Source organism: Moschus berezovskii, chromosome 7, assembly GCF_049115385.1.
Source record: "Moschus berezovskii isolate FMDL1 chromosome 7, NW_MosBer_1.0, whole genome shotgun sequence".
Classification (NCBI taxonomy): Eukaryota; Metazoa; Chordata; class Mammalia; order Artiodactyla; family Moschidae; genus Moschus; species Moschus berezovskii.
The window spans coordinates 117,762,042-117,781,408 of NC_142466.1; the positions used below are offsets into that span (position 1 = coordinate 117,762,042).

At 39.4% G+C, this 19,367-nt stretch overlaps 1 pseudogene; it reads right to left on the minus strand.

Annotated features, from left to right (window-relative positions):
- Nucleotides 1–15,377, minus strand: part of LOC129557194 (complement C5-like) — a 30,799-nt pseudogene extending 15,422 nt beyond the window's left edge.
- Between the last annotated feature and the right edge of the window lie 3,990 nt (nucleotides 15,378–19,367).

A 19,367-nucleotide genomic window follows, 5' to 3' on the forward strand; every position in this document is an offset into this window, starting at 1 on the left:
TACATCAAGTTGTATTTCTTGTGCCTCTAAGTAAAAAGTTTCAGAGAAATTCACTAGACTTACATATAAAATTTCCGTCATTTTTCATGTATACTAGCTACCACACCGACTGAAGGGCTATTAGAAAATGCAACAAATGAGAATTTGGCTCACGTGAAACTCCAGAGCTGTCACATCAGAGGGAATATTAATCATAAACAAAGCTACTCCATCAATATAATTTGTTGTACTTTTTCTTGGAACCAGATCTGTCTTCTTCTGAGTTTTATCCACTGTTTTTGCTTTTAAGGTTACTGTAATCCCTCCTACGAAATGGGCGAACGCATCCCTCACCTGGGCCGATTGGGCCAAATTCCTTTCAGTAGTTAATGTTGAACCTTTTACAATAGGAAAACCTAGAATAAGCCCCAAGCAGAATTTAGTTCAGGAGTCAAATGTGGTTCTCTTAAGTTGGTACTTTAACCACTCCAGGGATATATAATATGAATTACATTCAATTCAATGTATAGATATTGCTTGTTTAATCAGAACTGACACTGTGCTATGTGCTTGCAGGTAGGCTGCGCGTGTGTCTGCGCGCGTGCGCTCCGTCACGCCACTGATGGGATGAAATGATTCCCATGTCTAGACTGCTGTTTTTCCTCACAGACTTGGTGACTGGCTTGTATTATCCCTCACCCCCACAGTGAACACCCTTACGGTCTGGTCAACATAATAGATTTTATAATCATCTAACCTTTATGGAATATGGAACCCCAGGTTTCAGGAAAAGAGAAGTAGCGACCAGATCCAGTGTGTAAGGAGAGCAGACATATTTGACTTCAGTTAGTTTGGTTTCTTGGAAGCGTTTACCTAAAGGAACAATAGGTTGATCAAGCCGAGAATTTGACAAGCACAGGAGCCCACTCTCTCCTTTTCTATTTCTTAATTTGGATAAGGACATGTCATTTGTCAAACCCTTGGTCACTTCACATGCAATTGTGAATCTAAGTTCGGATTATTCCCTGGTGGCTCAGATGGTAAAAGCGTCTGCCTACAATGCCTACTCTGTGGGAGACCTGGGTTCCATCCCTGGGTCAGGAAGATCTCCTGGAGAAGGAAATGGCAACCCACTCCAGTATTCTTGCCTGGAAAATCCCATGGATGGTGGAACCTGGTAGGCTACAGTCCATGGGGTCGCAAAGAGTCTGACACGACTGAGCGACTTCACTTTCACTTTGTTTCACATACCCTGAAAGATTCTGGCCATTCCATGAACCAGTAAAGTGCAGTTGCATGAGGTTGGTGAGATGCTTATTCATCAATTTAAATTACAGTATCCTGCTGCAGGAGCTTCCCTGATAGCTTAGCTAGTAAAGAATCTACCTGCAATGTAGGAGACACTGGTTCAATTCCTGGGTTGGGAAGATCCTCTGGAGAAGGGATAGGCTACCCACTACAGTGTGCTTGGGCTTCCCTGGTAGCTCAGCTGGTAAAGAATCTGCCTGCAATGCAGGAGACCTGGGTTTGATCCCTGGGTTGGGAAGATCCCCTGGAGGAGGGCATGGCAACCTACTCCAGTATTCTGGCCTGGAGAATCCCCATGGACAAAGGAGCCTGGAGTGCTACGGTCCATGATGTCGCAAAGAGTAGAACACAACTGACCGACTAAGCACAGCACATCCTGCTCCAGACTATTTATCAGATCATTCATCCCTCCTCCCTCCCTTTTTTTTAAAGTAATGGAGCAGAATGTCGATAATCCTGTGAGAAGAGACACTCACTTGTGAAATAGTTGGTTACCATTTCCAAGGCAACATTCAAAAATTTACCAGGTAATGTGGTAGAAAAATGTGTTAAATATTTAATAATATGTAAGCAGACACTCAAATGACTCGGGAATGCCTTTATATGTGAATAATTATAATATATCATTTGTTTGTTGCAAGCAGAATTGTCTGGCACCAGCATTAGCTGTTCCTTTCAATGACTTAAAAGGCTATCCTTTACATGTGGCAGTAGGGGATCATCACTGCAGAAAGATGTCTTTCATGAGCACTTCCCCTGCACGGAGCTGGTAGATGGTAGTTTGGTAGAGCATGTCTGGTAACTGTATTTGCCCAACATTGCACTAATAATAAGTTGCAGATTGCTATTTGAACTTTGTAAAAAGAAAGAAATGTGAGAAAAGAATTTATAGATCAGCTTGGAACTCACCTGTACTTTCTTGGACTTCCACAAAAATATTAAGATACTTGTTATTTAAATCTTTTAGACTTTAATATGACAGTTTTTCAATTGCTTCTGATGTGCTAAAAATGATTTGTGCAACTCCATCAATCATCCGTTTTTGAAAAGAGGACAAAAATATGGAAGATATAGTATTAGAGAATAATTCACTGCTAGGGATAAACAAATTGACTTTCATCAGCCTGCAAAATCTTCACTTTACAATGACATTATAGCTACAGCTAGTGGTAATACAAAGCATAAGCTTGATTCTATGGCATGCATATTTTAAAAAGTTATTTATTTTTAACTGAAGGATAATTGCTTTACAACATTGTTTTGGTTTCTGCCATACATCAACATCTAAGGCATATATTTTCAACTTATTAATATTTAGGTCATTTCTTTTAAGCTTGAAGCCTCAGGTCATGGAGAAATAACCCTGGGTAAAGCTGAAAATCTCTGATTCAAAACCATGTCTCATCCTGTTCAGAAACTGAAGCTATAATTTGCAATCTCTATCTGATGGAAGCTCATCTCAGGTCCAGGATATCATGTCTATAAAGGGAGAAAACTGCCTCTGAGAGTAGGTTTTTGCAAACTCAAGTCTCAAAATGGAAGACAAACATCACTGCAGTTTTTCTGCTTTCATTAGTAGAACTTCCGGAAGTCCCAAGTATTCGTGGTTTTGTTATGTTCTGTTTGGTGCTGTGAACTCTTAGGGGTGAAAGCTCATTTTAATCTCTACATTGTGATGAATTGACCCCCAATTCTCCATTTCTATGAAGGTAACTTGATTTCTTCTTTACCTTTGTTTTCTGTTTTGCTTCAAGCATCATTTCTTTTCTGCTCTCATTTAAATTTTCTCTTATCCCAAAAGAAACAGAAACTTTAGCTTCAGTTACATTCTTATTGTAAGAATACCTGTTTTAAAAGAATACAATTATCCCCTTTTTTGATAAAGCAATAATTGTGATGAGATATCAGTTACATTCTTATTGTAAGAATACTTGTTTTAAAATACAATTACCCCCTTTTTTGATAAAGCAGTTATTGTAATGAGATATAGATGTATTTTTATTCCTATGAATAAAAATTCCTATTTTAATCCCAGAGGTATAAAAAGAGCTTACTCAAACTTCCCACAGTTTTTAAGTTCATGGTGAGTTAGTGGAGAAATGAACTAGAACCCAGGTCTCCTATTTGTGAGAGGCCACAGTTCTACACCACAGCAGGGTGTGTCTCCCAAGTGATACTTTTAGCAAAAGGGGTGACATCACATCTTCCTAACGTGTACTGGAGCTGTTATTTTAAATTTAGCCTCATATTTTTCCTTTCAGTCAAAGAAAAACATTAACTTTCCTTATTTAAATATTAAACAGGCAAGCCACTGCTCCTATGAACTTGATTTATGGGCCTGTTCAATTAATTCCATAACCACTTTTCTTAAATAAGTTGTATGATCAATTAATATTAACAAATAAGAGAATATTTTCATATCATATTTTTAATACTTAAACAGTTACAGTCACCTGAACAGCCACCATGATATTTCAGTCTTTAGGATTCTTTGCTTATAAGATTGTTAAACAACAGTAAGACTGGAATCAGCAAATGCCCTTCGGGCAAATCTCCTTGAACCCACTTCCCACAGCTATGGCAGATATTATTAACCACAGTATGTTTGACAATGAACCTCAGAGTCTTTCTCAACACAGGACTCCAGGCAAGCACTACCAATAAGTAAATTTTTAACTCTTGAATGGAAACTGCTTGCCATCAGAGGCTAAATGAATCTGAAAATAATAATTTTCTTACCTAGCTTTTATAGTAATCTTGATGTCCTCAAAGGTTTTGTGGCTAATGAAGAAATTCTCTGGTTCTACTAAGATAAAGAAGTGTGGTTTCACTGAATGTAAACCTAAGCAAAAAAAATTATACAGTTTAAACTATACTTGTAACTGCATTTCAAACAAGAAACTTTAGTACAATGAGCTGGAGCAACATCAGGAACAGATACTTCCCTCCTCATCACGAGGGTCATCAGTATCCCGGAGGCCTCTTCATCCTTCCCTAAAGGGTCAAGCTCATCTCTCTGCTCCAGCAGCCATGTCCTTACTATAGCATACACGTTACTATCAAATTATGAGGTCCACAAGGATGTCTTGAACTTGTTTATCTTCGTAAAGCCTTTCACATATTAATAATGTCTGACAGATATTTATCAAACTGCATCTTGTGTTTAGCAACTCTTTTACATTCAGTGTCCAAAGTATGAGCATAAATTGCATATCGGAGAGACATCTTCTAGTTATTAACTGTAGAAAATGACTTTCCCCATAAAAATGAATTAAAACAAAGCGGAGTTTTAGACTTTCTAACTCTTTGATACTATAATTCACAAATAACATTTCTAACTGCTTACAGATCTATGTGTTTTCCTTATGCCTGTCCGAGAAGTGATTCTGTTTCACAATCCTGTTTATCATGCACTGCTCTGCAGGCTGATGACCCAGTGGGAGAAGGCTGCCCTTCAGAGAGAAAGGGGCCTTGGCTGAGGGTGACCAGGGCAGGTGGTGAGGGGTTGACTGTACAAGGGGAGAGTGGGGGCCTCACTCTTGGGCTGCCCCTTTCTGTGTCAGGGAAAAGTGCCCTCCAGCATCCTGAAGAAAAACAGAGCAAGGACCTGGTGACCGTGAGCAGCGTCCAAGCGTGCTATTAAACAGCTCCGAAGTTGAGTTTAATTGGTCCAGAGGGTGTTCGGTTGCTGTGGTTTTAGCATGTTAATGTTTCAGATTTTTACATATGCTTGCCCTTTCTTCATTATAAACACCTCTCTGCCTCCCATCAACCTGATGGGCAGAAATCATCGTTTAAATAGCTTTAACAAGTTTACATAAGAACATACAAGTTAACATTCCAGTAAATACCTCTCGGAAGTGAACAGAAGGAAATATAAGTTAACTACTAGTAAAATTAATATAGACAGTTCCAAAATAAGTATATTTTGTAATTGCCCAAACACATCATCGATTTTTAGGACTGATAGGAGGGAGCACTGGCTTGGGATTCAGAGGGGCATCCTGCATTCTCATTCCCAACTGGACAAACTGGCTGTGAGAGCCTAGATCGGTCTCCCCGTTTCCCCGGGGTCTGATTCTTCTTACCTGGACTCATCTTTAGATGAGGAGCTCAGACTAGGTCATCCTTAAGAGAGTCAAAAAACCGTGGATCTTGCAAGAACATTATCTGATCCTACCTTCTTATAGGACTTGACCTTTTCAGAACGATGATAAGAAAATAGGGTCCAGAGAGCTCAGTGACTGGACTGAGGTGAGCCGGGCCATGAGTCCCAGGTCTTGCCCTTCTGACTCCCAGTCCACCTCTGCCGCCACTCCTCAGTGCCCTTTCTTTATTTTTTTAATGAGTTCTTAGCCAACAAAGTTATTGAGAATGGTTTAGTAAAAACATACATTGGAAATCTGAGTAATTTATGAGAGATTACCATGATTTTTAATCTCAAAATATGCAGTTCCTGTTGTTGTAAAGCCCTCTTTGTATTTAGCTTTAATTGTCCATAAACCATACCTGTGAAAGCGACAGATTAAAAATTTTAGGTATCATCAAATAATATACCTGCAATTCACCCAGTGATTGTAGCTAATATTCATACAGGCACTGGTATGTGCTTTACAAATGCTAACACACTGCATCCTCACCAAAATACCAGAGAGTAGCTTATATTATCATCCCCACTTTATTATCAGAAAAATGAGGCCCAAAGAGGTGAAGCAGCTTGCCCAGGAACACACAGCTAAAAGGTGGTAGAGCTGGGATTTAAACTTGGTAATTTCGGTTCCAAAGTTCTTGGCCACACTCCATGCTTAGATGACTCTGACAGCAGTTTCAGATTTATGCTCCATCTAATTAATATACCATATTTGAAAAATGGTTTAAAATCATAAACAAAAAGTTCATTTTAAGAAAACTTGTACACATACTGAAATTTACGTTATTAATTCATTTTCTAGTCACTGGAAAAGACTCTGATGCTGGGAGGGATTGTGGGTGGGAGGAGAAGGGGACGACAGAGGATGAGATGGCTGGATGGCATCACCGACTCGATGGACATGAGTTTGAGTGGACTCCGGGAGTTGGTGATGGACAGGGAGGCCTGGTGTGCTGTGATTCATGGGGTCGCAGAGTCGGACACGCCTGAGCAACTGAACTGAGCTGAGCTGAGCTGAGCTGAGTGTACAATATACACATATCGAGCTGGAAAGTATTTTTCACTTAGTGGCACTGATTACACAGTTAATGAAGCAATCTTGAAGTTTAATCATATTAATAAATGTACTATATAGTATACTAGAAAATCAAGACATCATTTCTAGGACCATTTAATCAGGTTAAACTTGTCAAAATAATATAAGTACATAGCTTTGGAAATTTTACAATTTAGGGCCAGTTTTTGAGTGGCAGCGTTATATTATTGAAGGAAAGAGTAAGGATGAATCTGGTCATTGGTGAAATGTGGGTTTCCATTTCAGCTCCACCATTAAAGGAACAAGCTTATACATTTCCCTGAGCCTAAATTTCCTTATGTTGAAATAGGAATGATAATAGGACTTAGCAAAGTGTTTGGCTCATAACAGGAGAACCATAAATGTGACTTCCCTTACTGCTTTGAAGTGTTACATTTTCAAGGCATTGCGCAATATAAAAGCCTCAAATCACGTCTCAGAGTATCTTCCAAGTTCTAAAAATAAATGTCAGAGAAAATTCCAAAGCCTCTATGTAATATTAAACACTGCTGGAAGACATCTTCCAGTTGCACATTTTTCCCTCTTTTGTATTTCATGCTGAACACTTTGGGAGCGTGATCTGCCACAGTGTCTAAGGGGCTCACCGAATTGAGTAAACAGACTAGCATGGTGCTTACTGCTGGCAGTTACTGTATCAGTACCTGCATCTCAATGCAGAAGAGTCCCCGCAGGTGCCACCTTCCATTAGGAAGGAAGGACACTCACGGGCGTGCTAAGATTAACCAAGGAACATCAGCATCTTTCAGTCACATGCTGATGGCTCCAGCAGACTGGTCAATAACCCAGTTACCTTCACTGCTTTTAAAAGAAACAACTGTACCAACAAATCATTTAAATACTTAGCATTAGATGGAATCTTGAAGTCAGGAAAACTGATAATTCCAGTAAAATTTTTTTTCTTGTCTCAGCAACTTCTGACCCTTCTGGATCCTTTCTGAATGAAAAGAAAAAATGTTTCATTTTTTAAAACAGTCTTTAAGTACAGAGGTCACACATTGAGCATAACATGTAATTGGTAGTTCTTACAGAAATATTCACTAAGCTCTATGAAACTTTGTTGAAATTAAGCCCATATGGTGTTTATGTGGATTTGAGGCGATGGCTGTCAACTGGTCAGGCTTGTTAACAAAGACTAATGTCTAAGGCAGAAAGGCACATTTTCAACAGACAAAAGAAGTACAGAGGATATTTCAGTTCAGTTCAGTTCAGTTCAGTTGCTCAGTCGTGTCCGACTCTTAGCGACCCCATGAACCACAGCACGCCAGGCCTCCCTGTCCATCACCAACTCCCGGAGTTCACTCAAACTCATGTCCATCGAGTCGGTGATGCCATCCAGCCACCTTATTCTCTGTCGTCCCTGTCTCCTCCTACCCCCAATCGCTCCCAGCATCAGAGTCTTTTCCAGTGAGTCAACTCGTTGCATGAGGTGGCCAAAGTATTGGAGTTTCAGCTTTAGCATAAGTCCTTCCAATGAACACCCAGGATTGATCTCTTTTAGAATGGACTGGTTGGATTTCCTTGCAGTACAAGGGACTCTCAAGAGTCTTCTCCAGCACCACAGTTCAAAAGCGTCAATTCTTCGGCGATCAACTTTCTTCACAGTCCAACTCTCACATCCATACATGACCACTGGAAAAACCATAGCCCTGATTAGACGGACCTTGGTTGGCAAAGTAATGTCTCTGCTTTTTAATATATTATCAAGGTTGATCATAACTTTCCTTCCAAGGAGTAAGCGTCTTTTAATTTCATGGCTGCAATCAGCATCTGCAGTGATTTTGGAGCCCAAAAAAATAAAGTCTGACACTGTTTCCACTGTTTTTCCATCTATTTCCCAAGAAGTGATGGGACCAGATGCCATGATCTTCGTTTTCTGAATGTTAAGCTTCAAGCCAACCTTTTCACTCTCCTCTTTCACTTTCATCAATAGGCCTTTGAGTTCCTCTTCACTTTCTGCCATAAGGGTGGTGTCATCTGCATATCTGAGGTTATTGATATTTCTCCCAGCAATCTTGATTCCGGCTTGTGCTTCTTTCAGCCCAGCGTTCCTCATGATGTACTCTGCATATAAGTTAAATAAGCAGGGTGACAATATACAACCTTGACATACTCCTTTTCCTATTTGGAACCAGTCTGTTGTTCCATGTCCAGTTCTAACTGTTGCTTCCTGACCTGCATACAGGTTTCTCAAGAGGCAGGTCAGGTGGTCTGGGATTCCCATCTCTTTCAGAATTTTCCACAGTTTGTGATCCACACAGTCAAAGGCCTTGGCATAGTCAATGAAGCAGAAATAGATGTTTTTCTGGAACTCTCTTGCTTTCTCCATAATCCAGCGGATGTTGGCAATTTGATCTCTGGTGCCTCTGCCTTTTCTAAAACCTGCTTGAACATCTGGAAGTTCACGATTCAGAGGATATTTAGAATATGTTAAATAAACTCCCAGTGAGGTTCTTCTCCACCATCTTCTTCTTGAACAGGACCTCCAGGATAATTTTCAAACACTGTTTACACAATGTCATGCTGTGCCTGAAAGACTTCCCGGGCTCCCTTTGTCTTCAAGATCACTTTGGGACAAAGCCACAGCAATGGCCTCTGACCTGTTCAATGTCGTCTCCCCGTGGGGAATTCTAACAAGGAAACAATGGGTTCCGTGGGGCCATTTACCTCTATGACAGGTTCACCTGAACCTGCTGTCCCCTCCAAGAACTTCCACAATGTAAAATAATCCAACAAAGCTGCCACTGATTCTCCAGGGAGTTTCCAGGCCTGGCAGCCACCAATCCACTCACTGCCATGGTCATCTCTGTACCTTGCTTCTTCCTGCTCCAGACCTCTGTGCCTTTAACATGGACCCAAAACGTGGTCCAACTTTTCCCTATCAAACCTTCTCTGTGGTTTAAAGACCTCTCTTGGTTCTTAAAGATCAAGCTCAGGGCCTGATCTCATCCTTTCATAATTCCCTCCAGAGTAATCTAATAATTATCTCCAGCACTTCCTTCCCTTCGGGCTGGTCTGCTATTGGTCCCACATCATCCCCTACTTGGCTTACTGGGTTATGTGTGCTTATTTGCCCTTCTGAACTCAAATGCTTATGAAGGACACATCCCATAATCCCCCAAATAAATCAAGAAAGGCTACGTGTGGAAGCTCTGGAGAAAGACAGACCTGGATTTGAAGCCTGATTCAGCTAATAACTATAACCTGAGTGGCTCCTTAACTTCTCCACGCCTCAGTCTTTTCGTCTATAAACAGGAGATAATGATAGTGATCTATGAGGTTGTCTTGATATAACGCACACCGTGCACTTCTCACTGGTTCCACAATTACACTGCTACAACCCGCACCACAATCCCACGCTTCACGAACAACAAGAGGATATGAACTAAGATGACTCACTTTAGAGTATAAAGAACGCCACCAAAAGGCGCTCTTTAATGGGGCCATCAAAATGTATTTCAACTAACTTTAAATTTACACACAAAAAAGTCAGTCAGGATAACAGAAGTGTAAAATTACCAATTGTACCCACAATAGATGCTAAATATATACTTGCTGCTATTCAATAATGGATAATTTAATGCCATATTTTACTGGTATTATAATAATGAAAGCTATTCATGTAATGAAAATGCCATAGTTAAATTTTTATTTAAATTAGTGGCATACTTGCTATAAAAGTTAAGGTAACTTCTTTTTGCAATGGTTTCAGGTTCTCATCCAATGAATAAACTCTTTTACTGTAAGGAAAAAATTGTCATTACTAGAAACTCTGTTCAACTCATAAGCTGACAAAATTATTAATAATCCTACAATATGAGGGCCATGAAATTGAAAGTAAAGAAAGTCAAAAACATTAAATCCAAGTTTAAAGGGAAAGATGAATCAGGATGTTGTACATGAACTGTAAAGTGGAAAAAAATATTCTTTTCACCAAAAATTCCCTGGATGGGGTTCCTTTAAATATTTATCTTTTTGCATTAAAATATTATTAAATTTATTGAAAATTAGTTTTATATAAACTTTTGTATTTTTAACCACTGATAGATAAGAAAGACTGCAGCTCACTGGTGTCTGAATTAATTATAGAGTAGAGGAGAAAGAACACAAGCAGTAAGTTGTGTTGACAGAACCTAGTGAAGCATTCTCTAATACAAAATCTGCATGTTTAAATACTGGAGTACATGGAGGCCTTCCCCAGTGGCTCAGCAGTAAAGAATCCTGCAATGCAGGAGACATGGGTTCACTCCCTGGGTCAGGAAGATCCCCTGGAGAATGAAATGGTAACCCACTCCAGTGTTCTTGCTGGGAAATCCCATGGACAGAGGAGCCTGGTGGGCTATATGCATGTGGCCACAAAGGAGTTTGACACAACTTACTGACTAAACAACAACAAAGTAGGCTTGCACATTCAGGGAAGGCTACTGGAGGCATCAAATTTGAATAAGGCCAACCCCATCCCATGCTAAAATCTAAGAAGAGGGAGGAAAACAAATTTTGGGGGGCTTCCCAGGTGGCTTAAATGGTAAATAATCTATCTGCCAAAGCAGGAGACGCAGGAGACTCAGCTTTAGTCCCTGGTTCAGGAAGGTTCCCTGCAGGAGGAAATGGCAACCCACTCCAATACTCTTGCTTGAAAAATTCCATGGACAAGAGGAGCCTGGCAGGCTACAGTCCATGAGGTTGCAGAGTCAGACACGACTGAGCGACTGAGCATGCACACACGTGCATAGAAGGATGGAAGCTTCTCCTTAGATACAGACACTTCTGATCATGTGCCTAAGAAATAGTTCTGACAGTCTAAAGCCAGGTTAGTTGCATACTGGGAGGGACCTGATGCTAAAATTATGTCGGTGATCTCCATCTTGGGTCCATCTAGTCAAAACTATAGTTTTTCCAGTAGTCATGTATCGATGTGAGAGTTGGACCATAAAGAAGGCTGAGCACTGAAGAATTGATGCTTTTGAACCGTGGTGTTGGAGAAGACTCTTGAGAGTCCCTTGGACTGAAAGGAGATCAAACCAGTCAATCCTATAGGAAATCAGTCCTGAATATTCATTGGAAGAGCTGATGCTGAAACTCCAATACTTTGGTCACCTGATGTGAAGAACTGACTCATCGGAAAAGACCCTGATGTTGGGAAAGATTGAGGGCAGGAGGAGAAGGGGATGACAGAGGATGAGATAGTTCAGTGGCATCACTGACTCGATGGACATGAGTTTGAGTAAGCTCTAGGCGTTGGTAATGCACAGGGAAGCCTGGTGTGCTGCAGTCCATGGGGTAGCAAAGAGTCTGACACGACTGAGCAACTGAACTAAACTGATCTCCATCTTATGTTATTAGATGATGTTTATCTAATTAACACCATCGTCAATGGTCATTCATAAAGGGCAGCTGCATTCAGTACATCCCCATTAGATCAACCTTCCTTCCCACACTTGTAGATAACTTGTAGACGAAATTTCCCGAAAGAAGACTGAAACCATTTCGAACTGGAAACAAGGAGGCAGACATAGTTAGGTGAATTTTGCAATATAGTTCACAATTTTCAATGTTAATATGAAATTGAAATATTTTTAGAGAGGAAGATGATATTGAGAATTGAAAATTAGATTTTTTAAAATTAAAATTCAGCCTCTGTATTAAGTTCTATAATACATCACTTTGTTTTTTTAAAAACCTATTTTGAAAGGAGTCTTGGCATCATTCTAACAAAGATCTTTCTACCTCCAAATTATACTCATATTTTGCTGATTCTTTGTTTTATAATTTAACCTTTAGTTTGTCAGATCTTTACTTTTGTGTATGGTGTAATTTGGAAATTAACTCCATTTCTTCACCACAAAATAAACCACTTGTCCTAATACCATTAATCAGGCCATCTCACTTTCCCTCCAGAAATTATAATTCTCTTTTATTATACCTGACTGATCTGAATCGTAAATAGATTTGTCTGCCTGAATGTCGAGAAATCCATTGTCGTAGCCTAGTGGAATTTTTGCTGCTTTTGAAAAATGAGCAGATAAAACTTCTAAATATACATGTGAAATTGCATTTGGTCTTCCAGATAAGTCTTTTGGTTGTATCTGTTAAAAAATTAATGGGTGAATATTATATAACTGAGATATTAAGAGAATATAATTTATTATCTTAATTATGAAACACGATTATATTAATCATATGTTATTAACTAACTTATCTAAATATAAATATATTAAGATAATAAAAACATGTCTTTTAGGTATATATGAAAATGACTTGAGTTGTTATCTATACACAACATGTAAAAATTATATAAAATTAAACAGTAAATATATTTTTCTACAAACACCTCTATATTTTAGTTTCTTATCAAATTTAGTTTGAAACAATCACTTTTAAAAAATTGATCCAGGGAATATGTCTATTAAAAATGACAATCACTAAAGAATTCAATTTTTAATAGACGAGATAACCAAATGTCATTAAGAAACATTCAGTTCAGTTCAGTTCAGTCGCTCAGTTGTGTCCGACTCCTTGCGACCCCATGAATCACAGCATGCCAGGCCTCCCTGTCCATCACCAACTCCCGGAGTTCACTCAAACTCATGTCCATCGAGTCGGTGATGCCATCCAACCATCTCATTCTCTGTCGTCCCCGTCTCCTCCCGCCCCCAATCCCTCCTAGCATCAGACTCTTTTCCTGTGAGTCAACTCGTCGCGTGAGGTGGCCAAAGTATTGGAGTTTCAGCTTTAGCATAAGTCCTTCCAATGAACACCCAGGATTGATCTCCTTTAGAATGGACTGGTTGGATCTCCTTGCAGTCCAAGGGACTCTCAAGAGTCTTCTCCAGCAAGAAGCTTAAAAGTTAATCAGCAATAGATGAGTGGGAGAATGGGAGGATTCAGATATCAGGTAGAGAACAGACTAAATCATTTATCACATAGTAGTGTAAGTGAATAAAATATCTCATATTTATTTAGTTAAACCTAGACTTTTATTGCGGAGAAGGCAATGGCAAGCCACTCCAGTACTCTTGCCTGGAAAATCCCATGGATGGAGGAGCCTGGTAGGCTGCAGTCCGTGGGGTCGCTAAGGGTCGGACACGACTGAGCGACTTCACTTTCACTTTTCACTTGCATGCATTGGAGAAGGAAATGGCAACCCACTCCAGTGTTCTTGCCTGGAGAATCCCAGGGACAGGGGAGCCTGGTGGGCTTCCGTCTATAGGGTCACACAGAGTCGGACACAACTCAAGTGACTTAGCAGCAGCAGCAGCAGCAGACTTTTATTGAAAATCAAAATCTTTCTTTTCATGATGATTTTCATGTCCATTGGTCATTATATAATTAGCAAGTAGCCCTCTTCAAGTACACTGCATATGATCAGTATATTTTATAGAAATAGAATTTTGAAATTTTATTTTTTGAGCATTGTTAGCAAATTTGTTTGGAAGAAAATTTGCTTGATTCAAGTCCAAACAGAAAGTAGTAAAAGCCTATGATAGATACATATGTTAGGGAAAAAATTAATTTTTCTAGAAAACCATGGGATTAGAATGTTTAACATAGTTTAGGAAAACAAATGTTCAAACTGTTCTCTAACTTCTCTGAATTTTAAAAATCAAGTCAAACCTATTTTTATGTCTCTATATATTAACATTTGTTTTCTTCCTAATAAATAAGTATCTAAATATTTAGGTATCTAAATTATCTCTTTCTAGTGTTTATTGTGTAATTTTAAAACAAGTACATGTGTTGGTTGATTTGGGTTTCAACTCATGTCACCAAATCTTTTCACCTAATAACCTTTATCTGCTTCATTCAAACTTTTACATTTTTCTACATTGCCCCCAAATCAGAAGCAGATTCTCTATTTAACATGTCCCACTTACTTACATATAAAATCATATGGGACTTACCTCTCACTAACTAGTGAACTCAATAGTGTGATGTCTCCCCATCTTTATCCACATATGTAAAAAGGATCAGTGTACCATCTACATATGGCTTTTATAAAGAAACATTTTGCATATAAAAAGAAACTATAAGAAGAATACATACAGTTAGGCTTGCAGAGCTTTGAAATTTATTTTCTGGTGATAAATTAACTTGCTCAGAAGAATATGCAAAACTTCTGCCAGGATAACTTTTAACAGCAATGGTCATTGGAAATGATTTTGTGTATCCATGAACTTGATTACTACATTTTCAGAGGCTCCAACATAGAACACATTAGGTGCTGAGACAACATATCTGCTGAAACAGTTAAAATTATTTAATGCAACATAATTTTTAATGTTTTTTACTTAACTCAAATTAGCAAATTTTCTTACATTTAACAATATGTGTTTTACTTGTCAAAATTTTATTATCTAGGATAAAGCCAGGACAGTGTCCTGAAAAGCAGGATTTCATCCTAAGGATGATATTTCAAAGAGGCAGATGAAATTATTTTAATCAGTTGCAGCCAGGGCAACACTTAATGGAGTCCTCTATAAGAAGTGAAAATAGGGATCATGCTTCTGTCTGGAATTTTTAACCAAAACAGTCAGTAAAATTACTCTTCCTCGTGGCATGGGCAATAGTCTGGGAAAACACAGAGTACTAGAATACAAGTTATGCTAGCTCACAAAGTAGTCAGATTAAAAACCAGGGAAATAACATTAGACAACAGAGAAAAGAAATTCACTTGGATTTCTCAGGACTAGAAAGTTAATTTCATGTGGCATTGATTGAATTCTGCTCTCTATAAAGCTACAATCAAAACACATTGTAAATGAAAAGGGGATCCTTCACTTACATTTGCTGCTGTCCCCAACTTCTTCCCAAGCAGAAAAAAATAAACAATATGTTTAAAATGTCCATGGCTGGGTTAGGATTCAACTGTTGATACAACCTTTCTTGAAACTGCCCTTTTTGTGTGTGAACTCAGTTTGAAGAATTTGATTAAATAAGTCCTCAGGTTAATTATTAATATCAGATAGTGGGATCACTGAGAAGGAAACCTAAGAATTTAAATGATAACCTTTTAATGTCCACAGATAATTTTGGAATTCAAAGCGGAGAAATCTGTTTTGATGACTAAAAGAGAAAAGATACCAAATGGGAGTCTCGGGGGAAAATGTTTCAAAGACGGACAGACACAAAACATCTGGAGGCTGCTGTGGTCTTGAACACTTTCCTGATACAGTAGAGGCAGCTGATGCCCTGATCAGATCCCCTTTTCTGGGCCTGGTATGTGCATGCTACAGATGCCGTGAATACTGGTTGCTTAACTTTTCTAATTGCTCACGTCTCCAGGTATTACCAACTCACTTCAGCCACTGGAGGCAGCTTGCCCAGAAATGCCTGAGAAGTGATGTCCTCTTCATGGGACTGGTCCACAGTTAAAATTGACCGGCTCTGGGGATCCAACAACTGCAGAGTGGTGGCTCAGAGGGTAAAGCGTCTGCCCTCAATGTGGGAGACCCGGGTTCGCTCCAACAGACTACTCCCTTGACTCAAGGTGGGGCAGCCTTGTAGGCCCACTCATGCTACAGAGCCTCTCATGGGATCAGGTTGAAGCAAGATCTTGGTTGAAACCACATCTTTGCTTATCTTCTCTCCTGCCCTGTCTCGCTTCCCTCACTTCTTACAAACTTAGGAAAAGTCTCGCCATAAACCACTTGCAGAGAGTGTTTCCCAGTCTCAGGCTCTGCTTCTAGGAAACCATTCAAAATTTAATGAGCATGAAAGGGGACTATCTTCCTGGACTCTGCGTAGAAAGTCTTAGATATGGAAATGGTTCTGAGGCCTCCCTATAGTGAGACTGGTTTGAATTGTGCCCACAAGGCCTGTACTGATCTACTTTAGAGCAGATCTGAAATCCCAAGGCAGTCTTCCCAAGTGCTGGGGTGTTCCCAAGAACTCCTTACTCTGGGATTAGAAATGACCCGTCAGTGACCAGGATATGGGCAAGGAAACTGTGAAGCTACTGTTGTCTTATTTTCCTCAAGGCTGCATTCAATTACTATACAGGTTCATCCTGAACTACAAGCTTTCAGACGTCATCAGGATGGCTGGTGGTTAGGATGACGGACTGTGTCGTTCCTCCTTCACTTGTCTGCTTTCCCTTCTAGGTTACAGCTCTGTGATGACAGGTACTGAGTCTAACATACACAATGGCGATACACACAGAACTTTTCGCAGCACCTAAAACGTACTTAGCCACTTAACAAATTGGTGCTAAATGAATGAACAAATGCTCGCATCATCAGGTGCGTCCAAGGAAGATGGCGCTGAAAGGGCAGCTGAGGGCCGGACTGTATATGGCCATGAACGTCACGGTAAGGTGTGTAGAATAGAAATTAAGGACATCTTGAACTTGCTGCTCTGACACTGAGGCTGTAGCCATCTTTCTGTGATGTACTAGTATGCTTTATAGGCTACCTTGGTGGCTCAGACAGTAAAGCGTCTGCCTGCAATGTGGGAGACCCGAGTTCGATCCCTGGGTTGGGAAGATCCCCTGGAGAAGGAAATGGCAACCCACTCCAGCACTCTTGCCTGGAAAACCCCATAGACAGAGGAGCCTGGTAGGCTACAGTCCATGGTGTCACAAAGAGTTGGACGCGACTGAGCAACTTCACTTGCACTTTCAAGTATTCTTTATTTTGTGAAAAGAATAGACAGGTAGTACATGCTACACAAAGAATTAAGAAAATTGTTCTCTAAGGTAAAACACAAGCAGAAACTACTGAAAGTATGAGATGTCAAACATTCATTCACAACAGCAACTTTAAAAAATGATCTACCTTGAAAGCATAAGCTTTTGATAGTGTTCGTTAAGTAGGAACCTCATTGTTATAAAGCGAGACTTCCTCATTTTGTTGGTAATTGTAATAATAATGGAATTGTATGAGTACTGAATGAACATTCTCATGCAAGTGATGCTGCTGACATGCATGCTGTTGCAAGACCATCTTCTAAACGGGGACCAGTAGGCTAATATTTGAACCACTGAGTCCTGAACCATATCAAGCAGGAACAATGATAAGACAATTACTAAGCAAAAGTATACTAAAAAGATTTAATGTGAAAACATTTTTAGATCGCAACTGGTGCAACTGATAAGTCTGGCATCAATTCAGTCCAGGCTCTTCACTTGAGCTGTTTGACTATTTTAAGTTAACATTGCAAACTGTAATTCTCTCAACTTTCCTTGTAAAGATATTACCTCAAATACCATCTCTCTAATGATGACTTCCAAATTGATATCTCCAGTGAGAAACTCTCCTTCTAAATGTTGGTTTGCTCCAGGGTTCTGGTCTTTTTTAAATCTTTTTCTACATACATTTACTGGCAGGCAATCTCATTTAATGGCATGGATTTCAATACCATCTCTGTACACCAATACATCTAAATTTCATTCCCTGGAGTGTTCTTCTACCTGCCTTACTCAAAACTTCCACTTGAATATCTACTGCCTTACTTAAAATCTCTACTTGGCAATCAAATTAGAGTCTTAAATGTAATACATCCCAACTGAACTTCTAAAGATCTCCTCCACCACAGCAGAGCAAACAACGAAAAATTGTCAGATGTCTGAAAAAAGTCTCTAACATAAATTTGTTAATATAAACTCCCCCCCAAAAAAAATTAAGGAGGGGGAAATCTTGGAGGAAATATAGCTTATACAAAGTGAAGAAGGGTATTATCCTTTCCACAAAACAAAGAAGATGTAACATTCTTGTAAAGATATACTGCATCCATGAAGCAAGAACACGATACTATTAAAAGGAACACTCAGAAACAAAATGAGCTCTTGGATATGAAAAACATGACAGCATAAACAGAAAACTTTGGAAGATAAAGTAGAGTAAATCTTCAAAGAAAAAATTTAAGCAAAAAGACAAAGGGATGGTAAATAAAAGAAACAAGGATCCGTTCCGTTCCGTCGCTCAGTCGGTCCGACTCTATGCGACCCCGTGGACTGTAGCCTACCAGGCTTCTCCGTCCATGGGATTCTCCAGGCAAGAATACTGGAGTGGGTTACCGTTTCCTTCTCCAGGGGATCTTCCCGACCCAGGGATCGAACCCGGGTCTCCCGCATTGGAGGCAGACGCTTTAACCTCTGAGCCACCAACAAGGATAATTAGAGGTAAATAAGAGAAACAAGGATAAGATGATTAGAGGACCAGGCCAGAAGGTCTAGCATGAATAATGGGAGTTCCAGAAAGAGGGAACAGAAAAGAATGGAGGGAACTTTCATCAATGAAATAATAAGAAAAAAATTTAAGAACAGAAGGACATAATTGTTAGATTAGAAAAACCTTCCAAGTGCCACACAGAAAGATGAATATATATTGATACCAAGGCACATCATTTGGAACTTTTGAGACACTAAGAACAGAAAAATAGATCCTACTAGTTTCCAGAGAGAGAGAGAGAGAGAGAAGGAAAGAGGTGACATATAACTGAGTAGGAGTTGAAAGGATTAGGAGTTAGAATGGAGAAAGGTTTAGGCTTTTCAGCATGGGAAGAAGAAGATGATGAAGGAATATCTTCAAAGTTCTAAAGGAAAATTATTTCTAATGTAGAACTCTATATTCAATCAAATTATCCATCAACTGTAAGAACAAAGGCATTTTTAAAAATGCAAGATTTAGAAAAAGTTTTTTCCTTCTGTAACCCTATGCAAATGTGCTACTACCAAAGAGCGGCAGAGAATGTGCTCTACAAAATAAGAGAAAAACCGACAGAACAGAGATATGGGATACACGCATAGACGGTCTAAAGAGTGGCAGAGAGTGTGCTCTACCAAAATAAGAGAAAAACCAACAGAACAGACATATGGGATACACGCAATAGAAGGTCCAA